The sequence below is a fragment of the Zeus faber genome (assembly GCF_960531495.2).
Source record: "Zeus faber genome assembly, chromosome: 3".
Taxonomy (NCBI): Eukaryota; Metazoa; Chordata; class Actinopteri; order Zeiformes; family Zeidae; genus Zeus; species Zeus faber.
This window is the reverse complement of record NC_137190.1, coordinates 25,367,277-25,385,653: the sequence shown is the minus strand read 5'-3', so window position 1 is coordinate 25,385,653 and position 18,377 is coordinate 25,367,277.

Genomic DNA, 18,377 nt, shown 5'->3' with positions numbered 1-18,377 from the left:
TCACAAATAAGTGTATTTTTTTCATTCAAAAAAGTCATTTTGCTTTTGTGAGAAATTTCAAGGTGATACCTTGGACTAAAATGTCATCACTTGAAGTGGTCTGCCGCACGTTCGAGGGTGGAGATAGAGACAGATGCAAATGGACGGCGCTGTGTTGGCCGTGAGGGGTTCTGCTGGCGGCGGCGACACCCGGGGTGACAGCGGTGGAAGTGGGGAGTTGTTGTGTCAGTTGTCTTCTCAGTTTATTGTGGCATGTTTGTCCTTCCCCCGTGACATGTCTTTTGGGAGGGATTCCACTCAAGTGGAAATTTCACCCCGTGCTCCGCATTTAAATGAGCAGCAATACGGCAATATATTCCGTGGCAGCTGACAGAGAACGGAGTGGAGGACGGCTCCCGAAAACCTTGTGTAATATAATAAATCACATTTGCATTCGTAAAATATCCTCCTTTATTGAAGGGTGGTGGTGGGGGGGTGGGTTCGTCCCCGTCTTGCTTCCCCCAGAATCGGCTCATCCAAGCGGAACACTCGCTTGCGGACTTATAACCTAAAATGATGATGACGATGCTTGTGTGTGACAATACTTCTGTCAGGAAAATGATCACATTTACAGAAGACAGTTAGTTTGCACAAAACATGATGCTTTTATTACTGGATCATTTATTGCTGGATTATTCCAAAGGCCAATTCCAATCCTGCAGCTCTCCCCAACCAGACACAGGCAGGCCGCGCGGTGGAGCAGCCAGGCTGATGGAGCATGGCAATGTCAGTGGGATCCATGTTTTCAGGCGTGTACCTGCTATTCATGTCAGCGATGAAGATGGATTCCAGTCAAATCCATACGGGGGGGGGGGGGTTCCATTCTCTGATCAATGCAGAGGGGGTGGTTCATCTCCGTGAGAGTTGGGTGTTTGAGCTTCCCGGAACCCAACCAGACCTAAATGGGCCGCAAGCGTGAAATAAATACAGAGGGAAGCGGCATCGAAAGGTTTCTTGATGGCTCTACACGGGCCAGCTGTTGTTTGTATTGGATTCTTTACCCGGAATGCGAATGTTGGCATTTTTTTCAAAGCGCATTCGTTGGCGATCATTCACGGCACGTAGGCATAATTTAAGGTAGCGACGCCTCCGTGGCGCTAAGCGGAGCTGACAACTAAGTTCCCGTCGTTGGGATGGAAGGTCCATTTAGCCGAGGCCGTGAGGAGAACGGTGATTGGTGCGAGCAAATCAGATTCCCCTGACTGAGCCGCTGCTTATTAGTCATTCTCTTGTTATTCGGGAACGCAGTCTGGAGGCCGTCTACCGCCGTGTTTTAAAGTATTTAGTGCGCGCTGAAGTCCAGCCGCTGGGCTGGGCTGGTACAGGGCATTTCGCCCTCGCTGTGCCAGTTCCAGTGCATGTTTTGACAGATGCTATTCACCTCGTTGCAGCTTCACAGGCAACTGCACAAGCGCTGCTCGGGTCCGGCGTGTGGGAGGGAGGAACACGAAAAGAAGACCCACTGTGGGACACTTGTACTCTCCCATCTATACTGCTTTTCATTTCTTTCCTCGTCACTTATTAGATCCACAATAAGGTTGGTAATAAGTGATGTGTTGCTGTTTTGTGCAGGGAGCAGGGAGATGACCTTTATACAGCTGATCCAGAGGGCAGGATACAGTTCTGCTGCCAGAGAGCTCAATATATTCCCTCAGAGGACAACCTTTTTAACCCCCTTGCTAATGAGATATTAACCTTGTAAAGACTCTCATTGACGTGTAATTTGGGACCCAGAAGAAAATAACACAATAAAATACATTTTAAACAGATACATAAATGAATGAATAAATAAACAAATAAATAAACAAACAAATAAATACATAAATTAATGGATAAATGAATGATGTATAAATAAAGGATTCTTCATAGGACTAGTTGTTAAAATCCCTAAATTTTCAGTACAACAATTGAGATGGTTGAGAATGTCATCTTGGGTGGGGTGAGTTTCGCACAGATCACGGGCCACTAATGCGACACATCTTCAGTTGTGTGCCCCGGCTTCATTGGGTGTTTTGGCCATTTATCACAAGACACCCTCTGCCGAGGTTGGCCCACCACAGGTTGATCAGACCTGAATGTGTGTCGCACGATGGCACCAACATGATTATTTGGCAGCCCATGTTGCGTCCCTCCGTTTCAGCCACAGCCAGTGACTGCTCCGCTCGGCTGCAGTGGCAAGTTCTTTGATTACCTTCCTTTGGGCCTGCCCTCTGATCCCCACCTTCTTCAAGAGCCTTGTGGTGGACTTGGCCACGAAACCTCTGCAGCCCAACTCCACTGGCCGCACCTTCACGTTCCAGCCCCGCCCCTCTGTCTCTGCTGCTAAGTTGGCATACCCCAGCCTCTTCCGTTCGAATGCCTCATCGATGGCCTCCTCCCATGGGACAGTCAGTTCAACGATAAAGACTCGCCGGCAGGACTTGGACCAGAGGACAAGATCTGGGCGCAGGTTGGTAACTGCAATTTTGGGTGGGAAAGTGAGCCTCTGGCTGAGGTCTACCCACATTTCCCAATCCCGGGCTGCGTTCAGTGGGCCAGAGTCTGGGAGTGATGGCTTGGTCCGCCGTTTCTCCCCTTCCTGCATGAAGGTTGTTCTCCGTGGGAAGGTAGTCTGGGCATTTAGAGGCATGGCATTGGTGGTTACCCTCTTATTCTCGATTACACCAGCCAAGCATTTCAGCACTTGGTTGTGGCGCCAGGTGTATCTTCCTTGCGTTAAGCTGGTCTTGCAACCCACCAAGATGTGTTTGAGGGTTGCTGGGGCTGCACACTGGAGACAGGCTGGGTCCTCTCCATACCAGAGATGTAGGTTGGTTGGGGAGGGCAGGACATCATAAGTGGCTCTGACGATGAAACTTAGCCTATTCGACTCCATGCCCCACATCTCGCTCCATGTAATTTTCCTGCTCTCCACGCCATCCCACTTCATCCAGCGGCCTTGCTGGGCTGGAGAGACTGCCTTGGCACACCTGGCTGCTTCCTCCTGGTGGCGCACCTCCTCCACAACCATGTGCCGCCATTCGATTGGAGTAGCCTTTTGCCATGTGGGTGTTGTTGTTGCCAAGCCAAGGCCCCCTCTGCCATGTTGGACATGCCCCACTACATCCCGGTGCCTGAGGGCCGTCTTTGCCACCGCAACTGCTGCTGATGGCTTCCATTTCCTCGCCGTTGTTAGGGTTGGAGCAGCACCTCTGACAAATGGATCCTGATTCTGTTCTGATCCATGGATTCTGTGAGAGTCATCTCCAGCCTTGATTTGGCACATTTGTACTCCTCCACCAGGCTTGAGATTGGCAGGGAGAGGGTTCCGCTGCCATACAGGCCAATGCTGGTAAGGCATCTCGGCAGTCTAAGCCACTTCCTCACTTGTGCATTTACTAGCCTTTCTAGCCGATTGGCATGGGATAGAGTGACCTCATAGATGGAAATTGGCCACATGAGACGGGGCAGCACAGCTTCAGCTTCCCGGGGAGAGCAGTGTTGATCTGCTTGAGGCCACTGATTGTATCCTGCATGAGTTGTTCCACCTGCTTCGAGTCTTTGAGTTCTGCACTGTACCAGCGGCCAAGGCTTTTGATAGGCTTCTCCAGAATTGTTGGTATTGGCTCGTTGTTGACATGGAACCTCTTATTGGCAAGCTGGCCTTTGACAATGGAGATACTGCAGGATTTGCTGGGTTTAATCTCCATTCGTGCCCATTTGATGTTTCCCTGGAGTTTATCCAGCAGTCGTTTGGTGCATGCGTTTGTTGTTGTTATTGTTGTTATGTCGTCCATGTACGCCCTGATTGGAGGAAGACGCAGCCCGCTCTTCAACCGTTCCCCTCCAACCACCCATCGGGATGCTCGAATAATAAGCTCCATTGCCACGGTGAACTCCAGTGGAGAGATGGTGCAGCCCGCCATTATGCCTATCTGGAGGTGTTGCCAGGCAGTTGTAATGGCCTGTGCTGTAACACAGAACTGGAGGTCTTGGAAGTAGGCTTTGACCAGCCTTGTGATACCCTCTGAGACTCGGAAGAAGTTCTTCTCTTTGGGAATCAGGATCCCTCTTGCCCGTCGCCATGCCTTTGGTATAATTCCTCTTTCCCATGCCACTTTCATGAGCTTCCAGAGGTACTTTAAGACGCCCGGTGTGTTCTTATAGAGCCTATATGGAATGCCACTGAGCCCAGGGGCTGAGGCTGTTCTTGCCCGCTTTACTGTGCTCTCAACTTCGCTCCAAGTAGGAGGCCTTGCTTCCAGCTGGTGCTCAGGTGGTTGAATTGGTGGCATGTCATCCGGAATGCTGGCTGGCACATGCCTCTGGTTGTCGGAGGAGGTCTTCCTCATGTGCTCCTCTAGTTCCCTTATGGGTACTTTGAGGGTCCCAGTTTTCTCCTTGACAAAGAGGTCTTTGACAAACTTGTAGGGATCTCTGTAGAAGGCAGTCCTCGTTCACTCTTTCTTCTTATGTTGCTTTCTCAAGCATTCTGCTCTTCGCAGTGTTGCAAGACGCTGCTTGATGTCGCCCTGTAGTGCATCAAGCCATTTCCTTTCCACTGCTGTGGCCTTCCTCCATTGTTTCCTTGAGATTTTCTGATGGATCTTTCTGTGTCTGAAGGTTCGTAGTTTTCACCCCAAATCTCTCCGCTCCATAGCTGTAAATGATCTGTCCGCTCTTGTCCAGCTTTCTTTCCACGCACCCTTTCAGACCTTCTAGAATATGGACAACGTCTGTGTCTGTGCTTTCCCACTCCTTTTTCTGGCAGGATTTCGGCCACAACATTAGAGGCTTCCGTCCATTCATCTTCCTCTCTACTGCTGCCTGTGGCTGGGTGGGCTCTGGACTCATGTCTGTTGGTGGATCTGTGCTTGGCTGAGCTTCGTCTGGGTCATACCCTGTGGACTGTGGTGAATATCCTGCCGCTGGGCTTCAATCGACTGATTTGCCCTACCTCTGAGGAAGTAGTGGTCAATGCGAGGCCCCTCGCTAAGCTCTCTCAGGCACTTTTTCCTGCCCTGGTGGATCTTGAGACCCTTCTCTGATGTTACCTTTTTCCAGCCACAGATGCAGCTTTGTAGCTTGTGTCCCGCCAGTGCTGTTACTCCGTCAACTACTATGCTGAACATTTGATTCGTTGTTGTTTCCGTTCCAGGGTCTGTTACCGTGTGGTCCCCCGACGAGTCATCTTCCGCCCCCGCTCTCGTAGACTCAAGGGGTGTTTTTCGTTTTGAACTTTTCATAGCCATTGTTGGGTGGATCTCTTCAGGCCGTCACCAGGTTGTCAGCTGCCCTTTCGCAGCGGTCACTGGTTTTGACACCAGATATCAGGATTCTTCATAGGACTAGTTGTTAAAATCCCTAAATTTTCAGTACAACAATTGAGATGGTTGAGAATGTCATCTTGGGTGGGGTGAGTTTCGCACAAATCACGGGCCACTAATGCGACACATCTTCAGTTGTGTGCCCCGGCTTCATTGGGTGTTTTGGCCATTTATCACAAGACCCCCTCTGCCGAGGTTGGCCCACCACAGGTTGATCAGACCTGAGTGTGTGATGCACGATGGCACCAACAAATAAAAAAAATAAAATAAAATAAAAATAAATTAACAAATAAATAAACAAATAAACTAATACAAATTAAAAAACATTGCTCTCAAATTTGCCATCTATGGTTACTCAGTGACTTCTGCGGGGCCAGAGGAAACCAAGATGTCGCCTAATATGAGGCGGCAGGTATATGCACCGCAAAGCGAAAAATATCAATATCCATTTAAGTTTGGGCTGATCAATGCTTCCTCAAATTCTTACCGTTCAGGTGTGTTTTCACAGGAATGAACACTACTCTAGTAAAGTGTGTGTTTTAGATGTCAAGCGCATAAATTCGACTTGATATAATATGTATTGCGGAAATTCACGTTTCGTGCCGCCGTAAACAAAGGCAATTTGCAAGTAAATGCTAAGATAATACATTCCAGAAAACAAATATAAAGTTCATAAAAAATATCTTTATTGCGTTTCAATTACATAATATCAAACACAGACACAGCATTGGATTATTTTTGCGTGAAAAATCACATTTCTTTCCGTTGCAGTCAGCAAGAAAAAGAGGCCCGTGCAACATTACTCAATAAAGCAGACACAGTCCATAACTCATTAGATGGTCTCTGCATATAAAGCAGAGGATACATTAATTATTCTGCAGTAGCAGCCAGCGGGGTTGGACCCAAACACCATCAGGACGCATGGCTATAGAGAAGCCTGTCTTCACTGCTGATCAATAGCACCAGCATAAGGCTGTGGGAGGCTGTGGGAGGCAGTCCCAAACTTTTGTAGGGTGCCAACACTTTTTTTTTTGTAGATAGTGCTGTTTCTTCCCCTGTTTTATCTACCTGCCATTTGCCACTGTGAAAACAAAATCTGCTGAAATGAAGATTTGAAAATGTCGGTCCAGGCAAGGGTCAGGGGTCAGGGTTGGAAAAGTATTTCAAAGCAAGCTCTGGACTAAAGTAGAAGTTTGAGGTATTAAAATGTAGTTAACCAGACCTGCCCGAGGAGCCAGAGCAGGCCATCAGGGCCTCCGTACGCCTAAGGGCCTTGCATGGCTGAGCCATAGTTTTCCTGGCCTCCAACATGGCGTCGGCGCTACCCTCGGTCTGGGGCACGACTCGAAATTGCCCCCATGCTGCTGAACTCAAAGTTCAAATGATTTCAACTTTGACCTTGTTTACAGCTGACCTTTTAAAAGAGCGAGCAATGAGATAACAGCTGGAAATGGCCACCCTAAAAGCCATTCAAACATGCAGCAACAATAGAGGGGAACCTAATCGTCTGACGGTGACAACCGCCAGGGCAGTTCTTTGGCGTTGAATTAAGGATGCATCGTTCAAATACGAAACGGGCTGTGACTGAATAAACAGTTTTTCCTTTTTACGGATACGAGATACCGGCACTGCACGTTGCTTCCCCGCTACTTCCTGCTGCGCCCTGCCTCGCGGCGAGCGAAGGGGCGGGCGGGGCCTGGCTCCTGCGTCGGCACCTTTAGAAGATCGCTCGTCTGAGTTTTTCATTCTGTTCCACATCGATCAAGTAAACTCACCACGCACTCTGCACCCCCGCGCAGGCGTGACCACTCACTGTGGACAGCAGTGAGACCTCACGGCAAATGTCCCGATTTCCACTGTTACTGTAGGCAGAAAGTGTCAAAGGCTTGTTATTCCGGAGTTTATTTTCAGACCTGCACTCCGGCTTCTGCGTTCGGGGTTTAGACTTGGCGCTCGCCGTGTTATTTTGGTTTTCGTTCCCAGCCCGGCTTTAATTCTGGGCTGGAGTTTATTCGACCGTCACACGTGTGCACTGACGTTGTGTTTATGTGAGAGTTTATTCCCAAGACCGGAATTTACTGTGCTCTCTGCTTTAAGATTCAAATGGGTAATGCCGTTGCTACTTGTATGAAGTATTGTAGAATTCCTATATATATATATATATATATATATATATACTTGCCCACTAAAGAAGAATAAATTGGGGTCAGTGATGTTTACTTAGCAGTGCATAGACAGTCTGTATTCTGCTTTTGCATCATCGTGGGCACTGAGTAATGAACACAGAGTGGTGAATCATGTTTCTCTCCTTTAGTTCGGCTTGCCCCCGTTATAACCAAATTAGTCCAATATTTTTATTCCGTCTATAGGACTGAATATTTTAATCTGCACATTTGTTTTAATCTAAATGAATTGTGTTCATTTTGACAGCAGTACAGCGAAAGGTGAAAACAGTGCTTGTACTTGCGTGCAGCGTGCCAGCCCTCACAAGGAGTTGGTTTTGGGCAGAGATTCACATCGGTGCTAAGAAGCGTTCCACCGAGGTGTCTCCTTTCTAGACAACCTGGCCATGGCTCCTCGTTTACTTTGCACTTATCAAGTTAACTCTGATAAAAAAAAAAAAAAAAAAAGTTTGTTCTCGGCTGCCTCAGCCCAGTCAAATTTACGGACACACACACACACACACATACACCCACGCACGCACGCACACACACACATACACGCACGCACGCATGCACACGCATACACACACACTAAAAAATGGTCTACCAGGCTTCTCATCTACTTTCTACTGGCGCCTTATGCATTATTTCTAAGTACACAGCGGATCATTTTTAAACATTAAACTTTTAACTCTAAACTTTTGCACCACACTAGTGATGAATATTTGCAGTCATATGTGAATTATTACAGGGCAGCGCATAGCTACAATTTCTACTTCTCTTAGGGAGTAAAACACTTCTTGAAACACTGGCTGATGCAGTAATAAAAATTGGATATCTTGTGTTATTTGCATGTTTTTAAGACCATAAATAAGGTTTAGAAAATAAAATAAAATAAAAATAAATATATATACAGTATATCCATATATACATGGGGCAATTGTTATCCTGGACAAAAACTATTTGTAAGATCTGAATGAAAGTTCTAGGTTCTAAAGCTGTTTGGCAGAAAACCCTGCTTGGCTCAGTTCATCAGTGGTACCTACATCTAGTCGTCAGGAAAGCAGCACAAACACAGGAGAGTAAATCCATCAACTGCTAAAGAAACATTGACAGAGTGTCTAGAGCCATAATGCAACATTGTTCTACGATTTATACACAACCACTGCGGCGAGCCGCCCGGCGTCGTCGGGAAGCAGCACCTGCGGATGCCAGAGGTCGTGAGTTCTATGTGGCCAGACATGTGGCGAGGAGCGCACCATATCATTAGACTTTAATTAGTGAAGTGGGCTCCGGGGACTGCTGATCCCATCTGTCTGCACTTGACACTCGCTCATCCTTCACGATGTTTGAAGGGGAAGAAAGTTGGCGTGGCAGGCGCTCGCTTGCTCGAATCTTTTTATTTGATAAAATAAGTACAGTGGTACTTTGACTTCCGAGTTTAATTCCTTCCGTGACAGAGCTCGTAATTCAATCTGCTCGTAAAGCAAATCAATTTTCCCCATTGAAATTAATTGAAATGCCATTAATCCGTTCCAGCCCCCAAAAAAACACCCCAATTTGTTTTTAAATAAGAAAAATGTATTTATAAATAACAAATATTGTATAAAAACATAATAAAACGCTATCACGCTATCTCCTGCGAGCTGCTTCTCCGTCAACCACAACAACAGCAGATCCTCCATCTTTTCATGGACAGCGGTCCACAGCTTAGACATTATTTTAACGCCCTTGGCTGGCGTAATACCCTTTATCGTCTCCTTCTGCTTCAGTATGGTACATATCGTAGAAGTACTACGCTCGTACTGCCTCGCCAATTCCATCACACGCACACCTCGCTCATGTTTTTCTATTATTTTGCGCTTTAAGTCAATGGACATCATCCGCTTCTTCTTCTCAGCACTTACTTTAAAATTGGCAAAATAACTGCACAAAAAGCACAAATCGCGAGCACAAAACACAAAAGAGATGCTTCCACGCTCAGGTAACCACGTGAAGTGAAGGAGTGAGACGCGGGATGCTGGCGGCGGCGTAGCTGAAGCTCGCTCCTCGAAACTCACATTTTGCTTTTTCGAGGTTTTGTGTCTTTACACCAGGTTACATCGCTGTGTGTTGGCATTGGATACAAACAGTTTCTGAATGGCAGCCATTACATGAAATGCTCCAACCACATGAACTTCACAACGTGTAGTTTTTATTGGGGCCGGGGTCACAGGGTTGCCGATGGAGGCACCCACTGTTTGACCTCCCTGGAACGCTGTTAGTTGACTCAGAGCTTAGAAGACTCACATCGAAGTAGTAATTGTCACACATCTTTCGTCACGGACGCTTACTGTTAATTGTGTTTGTGATTTAGATTTGACATCAAAGTTAAAATGTTCTCCATCTTATCCATCATTCATCCTGTGCATGCACAGATTTGCCCTTTTATTACAATGATACGTGTTCTTTTGTTTTGGGAAGAACTGTGCTTTGAATGCAATTACAACTTGTTCAAAATACCAAACATACAACCAGTTGGTCATTTTTAACTGGAGCTTTTTTTGTAGTTGTGTTTGCAAACCCCATATTAGGAAAACATGTAAAACAATTCTTTGACAGTTTGTTTTGGTGGGTGCATAATCAGTGTCTAACTTTTGTAATTAATAAGGTAGGTAGGCATTCTTTATATTTTTAACTGTATTATTTCAAAATTCAAGAGAATAAATCAAGTTGCCGGGAATGCGCTTGTTTAACAACAAGAACAGTAACGTTGCAGACAAATGTAAAACGACTGAGCACAGGCACACACACACACACACACACACACACACACACACACACACACACACACACACACACACACACACACACACACACACACACACACACACACACACACATACATCAATGGTACATTTCTATAAATAGGAATATACAATTTTCCATTCTGTGAATAACGACGGTTGAATGATCTTTGCGTGGAACGGTCCCCTATAGGCATTAGTTTCTCTTGAACAGCAAAACAACCTCGCTAGGAGGTCGCGTTCCGCTCCCACCGCGGCGAGGAGGGGACGGAGGAGCCGAGCTCCCACGCCCCGACGCTCTCCTGGCGTGGTTTCGGCAGAAAACGGCGGCGGGGCAACGACTCCGTCCGCCGTCCACCCCTGACCCCCCGCTCGCCGGCCCGCAAGCCTTGATCACGTTGAGCAAAGTGGACAGAATAGTTACTCAAGGCTTATCGCTACGGCTTTGCGTTACCCAGAATCCCCCTCGCCCGTGTTGTGCTCGCCTCCCGCGCTCCTGATCCACATTCGCCACGGCTGAGCGGTCATCTTGCCAGGGGAGAATCGGAGGAGATGGTCCCCAGCCCCTCAGTATGCTCTCTCTTGGAGTGGCTGGACGCTCCGAAAAAACAGTTTAGGGGGAGCGTCTCGGGAGTCGAAACTGTTCCTTGGCTGAGAGAGGAATGCATTTCCCTCTATCCCCCCGCCCCCTCCTTCAAAGCTCGGGGTAAAACACTACAAATGGGAGCGTGGCCGTTTGAAGGTTATTACACATGATCTCAAAGGGCTCGGACGCTCACCAGCGATTGGCAGCCGATTTTGGTCGGTTTTGGTCAACGCTGTCTTCAATTAGACATCCGCTCACCATCACGCTTCGATGCACCCCAGTTTGTCTGGGCTCCGGCCCCACGGAGAATAGGAGAATTACACATCCCGCACAGTCGACGGACATTTTATCCCCTGACGCTCTCAAAAGCCACTTAATCAGCTGAAATCCGCTGTACTGCGCGTTAAACAAGAAATCATTCAGTCTCAGATGTCATAACAATAGGTAAATACAGCACAAGAGCACAAAAGCACAGGGGTTCAAAATGCGTTATCGTCTTTTTTGCATACTATTTTCGAGCATAAACAGTGGTGCAAATGCAGATAACCCTTTAAAAAACAGGACAACACAGTATTTTATTTGTAACATAGGGGAAATGTATGAATAACTAAGTATTGTGTCGAAATCATCTGGTACCAGTAACACCGGGTAATTATACCAATGTTATATTTACATTCAGCATTTGTTAAAGATGAAATGAATGTTCTGATAGTATAATTTGTATTTCCACTGCACTTTCTAAGCGTAATAGCAAACTCTTTTGTTATTAACAAATAAGACTTCTCACCCATAAGGCCGTCAGTGGGCACAAGCAATACTATGTAACTGACTACGTCTACTCTGACGTCAGTATTATCTCATTCTACTATTCACTTACTACACATACACTGCCAGTATTTAATTAATATGTTGCCAGCTCATTATTACACCATACCTTCCAAAAGAAGGAAGCTTAGACAAATGGATCGGAGGGACTCGACCTGAACTTGTGGATGATTTTCTCGTATTAGGTATGATTCTGGTCAATGTATGATTTATGACAGATGTACAAATCAATTGTTTGGAAATATATATATATATATATATATATATATATATATATATATATATATATATATATATATATAATTATTATTATTATTATTTTCCTAATATGCAATGGAAGTCATTGATGCCGTGGTCTACTGGGCAGTAGATGTGGTCCGATGGTTAATTGGGTGCCGGCGTGGAGGAGGGGTACCAGGGGTTCCAGTCCAACATTTCAGTCTGGCCTGGTGCATAGCAACACGGCACTGACGCTCCGGCTTCCAAAATCTCTGACAGATGGTTTTACTGAAGGCTGCAGTCAAAGTCAAATGCAGGTAACACTGGAATGCTGACTGACGTCTCCTCTGAAGATTAGGCGCGTCCCATCAGGGGCTGGCGCGAGGTTCAACATCTGAGTAATATTTATATAACATCACCATTACAGCGTTTGGGGTTTTGTCGGCTAAGCTCCCGTGCCCGCGTTCTGTCAGCGCCGTTGTCACTGCGGGCCACGCAAAAAAAATACAAATAAATTCATCTGCAGAGGGAAACTCTGAGAGAGAGCGAGTCTCTCTCTCTCTCTTCTCTCTCTCTCTCTCTCTTTTATTTATTTTTTTCTGCCTCATCAGTAAGATTCAAACTGAGCACGGGTTACGTAAGCACGGTTAAATTTATCAATGCTCATTTTATGCAAAGCCGGCGCTTCCAGGCGCAGACTGTGTGAGGCTGTGAATGGGAGAAAGGCTTTTGTTTCCCCGCGAGCCGTTTCATTTCTATTTCCATCGATGGAAAACAACATGTGAAAAAAAAAAAAAAAAAAAAAAAAAGGTCACGCTAATTTTAGGATTTGTTTTCTTAACGGAGGAACATCCATACCTCCCTGTTCACAAGTGTCCGGGCAATCAAAACCATCTGCAGCCTAAGCTCCAGAGCTTTGGCTGTGCAGGGAATTTCATTCAGGGGCGAATGCCACGGCCGGGGGTCAGGGTGTGAGATCAGCGATCTGAAGTCATTCTTTACTGAATTTACTCTCTGAATTCTCTCTCTCTCTCTCTCTCTCTCTTTCAGGCTGAAAGACTGTTTTTTATCCTGAATGAGAGTGACGCCCGCTGTGGAACCTGAGGGAGATGCTATGCACGAGGTAGCCTCACACATGAGAGACGACACGTTGCATTTGTCCTTTGTCATTCAGGTTTTTTTTTTATTGACCTCATAACAAAACAGAAATGATTGAATTAAGCAATTTCCTAAAAAATATATTTTTTTATAAATAATGTGATTAATTATTGATTATTGATTTTTTTTATCAATAATTGTTTTGATTGATAATATATTAATACAATTTATTAATGATATTCATATTTATATCTATTAATAAGAACAACAATATTAAAAATGATCATAATAATGATTATTAAATATGATCGACATGTTCAATAGATGATATTTTATTTAATTAACCCTAATCATAAGCATAATTGTGGCTTATATAAACTAAGGTAACATAAATGCATTTTTCCTGCTATTCACACAACAATGCTTAAGATACAGCCGCCATATTGTGACAGCCAAATGCTGTTTATAGGGATTCAACAAAATTCTTCACTTCCCCTTTTAGTTCATCACCATTGACATATTCTGCCTATCAGGGAACAAGCCTTTTGTCGTTGCAGTCAACATTTCCACTTTCAGAATGGAGGAGGAGGAGGAGGAGGGCTGTGCTCTTTGGAATCACTGGATTCTGATCAAGCCTCTGTGCGGGAGTATGTTTTTTTTTCCTCCACACAAACCGCCCTGCCAGTTACCATGACAACAAACAGAAATTTCCCTTTACACAGTTCACCACCGACAACGCCCCCCCCCCCCCCCCCCCCCCACTCACACACGCACACACACACACACACACACACACACACACACACACACTGCTTTCCTGCTACCACCACCGCCATCCTTGGGAGATGTGGGAATATAGACATCAAACATCAAATGTTTTTTCTTTTCTTTTCCTCCGCAGACAACAGCGGCCAAAGCGGGTTTGGATGTGTCTGCGCTGCCTCTCTCTCTCTCTCTCTCTCTCTCTCTCTCTCCGTTGCAAAATTTCAATTGATTTTCATACGACGGCAGTGATCTTCAAACGCTCTCAGAGGTAAAGATGAGAAGGAATACAGGTATTTGTTTGCTAGTGTACAGCGGTATATATTTGAGTCCGTGCGGCCCCCAAGGCCGCTCAGGTCACCGAGTCCAGAATTAGCCCGGTGAGGGAAAAACCCTGCGTCCGACCCTTCTATGGGAGAAAGGAAGAGCCTAGAACAACACCCTCCCGTCACCCTCATTAGCCCCTTTCATCACACATTCTGGAAAAGATTTTTCTCCGTCCTGGAAATAAATTCTCCTCCGTCTTACCTTGAGAGGCCGTGGCCATAACTGTGAGGCCGGCGGAGGAGACGCAAGACACTGGAGGGAGGCCCCGCCGCCGTCCTCTGCTATTGGGCGACGCGCGGAGTCGCTGACTGAGACCCCCCCCCCCCCCTTTTTATTGGGAGACGACCCTGGAACCTCCCGATCCCTCACCTCGAAGCATGAGGATTGATGAAGCTCTGTCAGAGGTTATGTCGAGTTTAGCCGTCGGAAAAAGCTGTGTGCTGCCGTGCGATGTTTCAGAGCTCCGTCCAGAGCGTTGGGGTAAACAAGGGTGTGCGAGTGAGTCCGTCTGTCAGTCTCTCTATTTATCTTTCCATCGATCTGATATTTTTGTATACACGAGGCATTCTGTATATACTGTAACAGGCAGATATGACCGTTTCCGTCATCTATCCGGTGTCTTTAACTGTCAGCTGCAATAAACTGTGAATAAAAGGAAGAGGCCACGGGAGCAAGTCCAAGGTTGATGCCTCTGAATGGCTGGCACTGGCTAGTAGATGTTCCCCTGGAGAGGCCACTGGCCTGAGTCATGCCATATTTACCCTGGAACACTCATTTTTATGGACACAAAAGTACTTTTCTTTGAAAACATTACGCCGGACGGCTGTTGATAACGTGCCGGTCTGCAGTTATCCTATATAAGTGCCGTGTTAAGGAGTGTAATGGTACCTTTTTGGATCCAGGCTATTGGGTTTCAGAGAGTGGTACGGTGCTCTATAATGGCATTAGGTTTCCGATGCTGATGTCAGGGGATGAGTGGCAAATTCGCTGGCATGTGTGACCGCGGCACGCCAGCCGACCATGTGCCACGCGGGATATTGTTCCCTGTCGGGTGTCGTCTTACACCTTTTGAGTGATGGGGTCTTTTCCTGGAAGATGGTAGCAGGTGCTAACAGAGGCAATGGTGGGACCGCGACACCGTGAGTGCTCTGGGTCCTAGCAGTGTTCTCCAACAGAGGTGCTGTTGTGTCGTCAGCGTAGTGTATGTGACCGTTTGGTGAACGTCGTTCTGAGTGTGTGTCTGTTTGTGTGCGTGTGTGTGTGTGTGTGTGTGTGTGTGTGTGTGTGTGTGCGCACTGTCTGGATAGTTCTGCGGAGCGATACTCAGTGTTACCCCATTCTGCATTGTCCCGATAGGTTGTCCCTACTGCATATTGTATATTACTACTGTATATTAATCCTCTATCTAATCCTGGTCGTGGAGTCCTACACACACACACACACTCGTATCCTCGGCTTTTCAAAAATGTGTGGCGAACGTACGCATAAGAGAACAAAAAGTAATCAAACTCTGAGCCAGCCTCTCTGTCTGAGAAAGCACCTCTGGCCTGCACGGCCCGAAACCGGCCGCTGTGAGAAATCTTTTTCCACCCTCGTCTTCCTCCGTCATGACTTCAACGGGGGAGAGCTGCCGCTCAGAGCTGAGGGCAACGAGCTCGCTGCGTGGAGAACAATTCCCGAAACAGAACAACGGAGGTAAAAAAGGGATCGGACCGGCTTCTCGAAAGGACCTGTCTTTCCTGATGACTTTGCTCGACGAATATCACCACCAAGGAGGAAGGTGGCGTGGCCTGGAGGTTTAATATAGTCCCGAACAGGTGCATGTTACATAAGACAACAGCGCCCGCCGTCCGAGGCCTCTGCGAACACCGGCAGGTACCGAGGGGAACCGAGGTTTGACACAGGACACGACAAAAGGCTTCTATTTTCTGCATTTTTATTGAATATATTATATTTTTCTTTAATCAACATTGCACAGATTCCATTTTCAATCACATCTTATATTGCTGCCTACAAAAATGTTATGAATGTAGAAAATCCAAAAGTCGGAAGGTATACCAAAAATCAACAAGAAGGGAACAAGAAAAGAAGAGAAAAGAAAAGAAAAGAAAAGAAAAAAAAAGAACTGAAAGGAAGAATAAGTTCTGGATGTGACAAGCTCCAAAGATATACAGGAAGTGAGATAGAAGGAGAGAAGCACCTTCAAGAAAAGAATACAAACACATACCTCTGGTTGGGATGCATTATTCCAAAACAAAGCTAGCTTCATGCAGTATAAATGCAAGGCTGGCCAAAACGTACATGGATCAACGCTTAAAACCCTGAACTATAGGAGTATTTTACACGTATCTCAATAATACATATCAGTTTTTTAGTTGCTTATCTATATCGATTTCATCCAATCACCGAGAATGGTGTAGCAGTGGCAATGCAAATGAACAGTTGAAACAACAAGCAAGCACACACACACACACACACACACACACACACACAGACACACACACACACACACACACACACACACACACACACACACACACAGACACACAACACACACACACAGACACACACAGACAAAGCGATCCTAAATGAACATAGAACCGTCTCCCATCCCCCACACTGACAACTGAAAAGTGGTGGAGACCGGGTGGGGGTTACGCAGCAAGCATGTAAACAGTAGGACTCCTACAACGACCACATCTCAGTGGTTTTACCAGTCAGCAGGTGAGATAACGGTGAGAGGCGGAGTCGTGGATGGAGACAGGGGATTTGGGATGGAGTGTGTTTTGGGGATCGTGGCCTCGACCGGTCCAGCTGCACCGCCTTGCATAGATTTCCGTTGACCGCAGATTGGGTGAGACCCGTGGGTCAACCCTACGTCCCGAGCACGTCCCGCCCGCTGTACGTTAAGACTATGTTTTTTGTGAAGTACCTCACTTGCCTTTAGAAGAAAATAGGACCGGGAAGGTGTCGACCAGAGTTAGGCGGTCGGAGCACCGGAGGAGCCGGGTGTGGGAGTTTAGACGCCGCTTGAGGCCACGGCGGCAGGGATGAACAGATTCATCGTTAGTTTTTTTTTTGGGAGGGGGGGGACTAACTTGTGACTAATGTATCGGAAAGTCTTCCCGAACCCCACTGTTTCTGAATGAAATCACTCTGCCGCTCGTAAATAGCCCGGCACTAGTTTGGACAAGGAGCACACCGTTTTCATCATCCCTTGGCATCGTAAATACGGTGCGTAATGACTTTAATGTATTCTTTAACGGGAGTTATAACACCGAAAGACCTCGAAGGCCCATGACCTCAAGGTGCACGTGGTCCGATTAGTCTCGACGATTTCCACAGCACGACAATTAGGTGTCATTTGGAAAGCCGCCTCGTTTAAGCTGCGAGGCCAAGGTGACTGCACTCACTGACCTTGTTTTCAGGGGTAGGAAAAACAAACACATGATTACACAGCTATCCATCCCAGCATGGAGTCTCTTGACTGTGGGGCGAACGGGAAACGGGCGACTGTTTGACAGTGACATTGTTCTTGCCATAAGCCGTCAGGCTCCACGGGACAGCGATGTTTCCACTGACTAAAAGTAGAGATGTTATTGGTTTTTGCGTATCCCCCCCAGAGCTGATCTTTTAGCTCCCAGTGATCCCACGGTGCTCCAGTCAAACTGAGCCTGGGTGGAAAACTCACTGCCACTGGGGTGAAGTTATCGGGCGCGGCAAGGTCAGTTCTGCACCGATTCCCTCCTTGATGGACGTGCATGGACAAGAGCAAAAAAAAAAAAAAAAAAAAACGAAACGATGAAACTTATTGTTCTCCACAACCTCTCGTACTTGTGCCGGGAATGTTTATTGTGCACTTGTTGGGGAAACTGATGATCTTTTCAGAGGAAGCCGCTGTTATTGACTAGGAAGAGGGTTTTGCCCCAAACTAGTGGTGCCAGGTTTCTGCTCCTGACTGATCTATTGGAGAGGAGAAGTGCTCTAGCCCTCAGAATTAAGCCCCTTGGTCAAAATATTTGCCTTAAAATGAAACCCATAAACTAGCTTGTTGTTCTGTGCGAGGTCACCCCCAAACTACTGTATTTGTTTGATTATGATTTTTTTATTCTCCTGTGTCAGTGTGTGTGTGTGTGTGGGGGGGGGGGGGGGTCGGGCAATAATGCTTGAATTGATTAGCTCTCCACAATGGAGACATTGCTGACTTTTTTCTTTAAACCATTTAAGATTTGCTGCAAGGTAAAGTCTGTCAGTGGTCAGATCTCCG